Source organism: Saccopteryx bilineata, chromosome 2 (genome assembly GCF_036850765.1).
Source record: "Saccopteryx bilineata isolate mSacBil1 chromosome 2, mSacBil1_pri_phased_curated, whole genome shotgun sequence".
Taxonomy (NCBI): domain Eukaryota; kingdom Metazoa; phylum Chordata; class Mammalia; order Chiroptera; family Emballonuridae; genus Saccopteryx; species Saccopteryx bilineata.
The window spans coordinates 155972378-155973972 of NC_089491.1; the positions used below are offsets into that span (position 1 = coordinate 155972378).

Here is a 1595-nt window from a genome sequence, read left to right on the forward strand (position 1 = left end):
AAATATAAGATCTGAAACCTTAAATTACATAGAATAAAACATAGGTACTAAACTCATGGACCTTAGCCATAAAAAACAATTTACAAATTTGACCCCAAAGGCAAGAAATGTTTACCTGAAACCTATGTACTCTTTTTTTTCCAGTTACCTTGGAATTTATTTAAACTAAGAAGAAAATAACATAATGTTTGCATATAATACATACTTGGTTTTATAAAATAACAATTGTGACAAATAACAGAAATAATTAAGGAATGCTGTACTTGTGATCCATACAACCAAAATTTTGGGTTGTACATAATTTAAAGAAATGTTTCAAACACTTTTCAAAATACTGTTGTAAAAATATATAGAGAGGCATGCCTTACGTGGTCATAGGAATGCAGTTTAGAAAAGAAAGAAAAAAATCACACTGGAACAACTCAATTTCTTCAAAATCACTGAGCAAGAAAAACAACATTGAACCACCATACTGATTTCACACAACTTCTATACAGTACCTTGACTTAAATCTAAGAGCAAAAGTTAAGGCTCTCTTCCTATTTTTAGTAAGCAACTGCATAGTAAACTTAGATGACTTTTCCTCCTGGATTTTACCTGGGAGTGGACTTTAAAAATATTTTTTTATTTAAAAGAGGGCAGGTTTGGCATTCTTATACTGATGTCATCACTGTTACTTGTTCTTGGGACCTCAGGAAGATTCATATTCTTTATAACTGATACAGCACGAGCTGAAGCTGCTGCTAAGCCAGCCTAAAATTTCTCCAGCTTATTTTGTGCGTCAGTTTGTGTAACAATCTCATTCATGTTGGTCTCTAATACCATTTCCCCCTCACCATTTCTACAAGAATATTGTGAACCTTGTTTTCATGGAAAATTAAATCTAGTTCACAGACATTTGCACAACACTTGTGTAATGTTTCCACAAATACTTGAATTAGATCTAAAATGCCAAGTTCACTTTCTGAAAAATTCACACAGAAGACAAAATATAATGTTGCATAATGTCTATAAATCAGTTTGTTGTCAGATCCTCCAGTTAATAATCCTTCTTCTAGGAAATTACAAACATTTTCATCTCTCTTAGCTACCAAATGGAATATCTCCCTGATGATTTGCTGTTGTGTTTCTTCACTGTGAGGCTGGTGGAGAACTCAGAGAGCTGCGGCTTCCCATGGTTGTTGAAGATGAGAATCACTTTGATCATGGCTGAGCCAGACTGACCCTGCGGGTGCTGGGTCCAGGGCAGGGCAGGAACCCCAACCCTGCCTTGGGATCTCACTTGTGATCAAACCTATGTACTCTTATTGATCAGTGTCACTCTGTTAAATTCAATTTTCTAAAAATACATAGACAAATAGATGATAGAGATAGATAGATAGATAGATAGATAGATAGATAGATAGATAGATAGATAGATAGATAGATGATAGATAGTTGATAGATAGATAGTGCCTGACAGAGCATAACTTTTCAAGCAAATTTCCCAAGGGTGGCAGAATGGAATTGAAATTCAAGTAGATTTCTCTTGTAAATAACCTCTGTAAATAAACTTAGTCAAACTGGATATTAGGTCATCCTCACATATAAAACTG

The 1595-nt window shown here is 34.4% G+C and overlaps 1 pseudogene; it reads right to left on the reverse strand.

Annotated features, from left to right (window-relative positions):
- Window positions 1-624: 624 nt before the first annotated feature.
- LOC136323010 (AP-3 complex subunit sigma-1-like) lies at window positions 625-1207 on the reverse strand (annotated as a pseudogene).
- Between the last annotated feature and the right edge of the window lie 388 nt (window positions 1208-1595).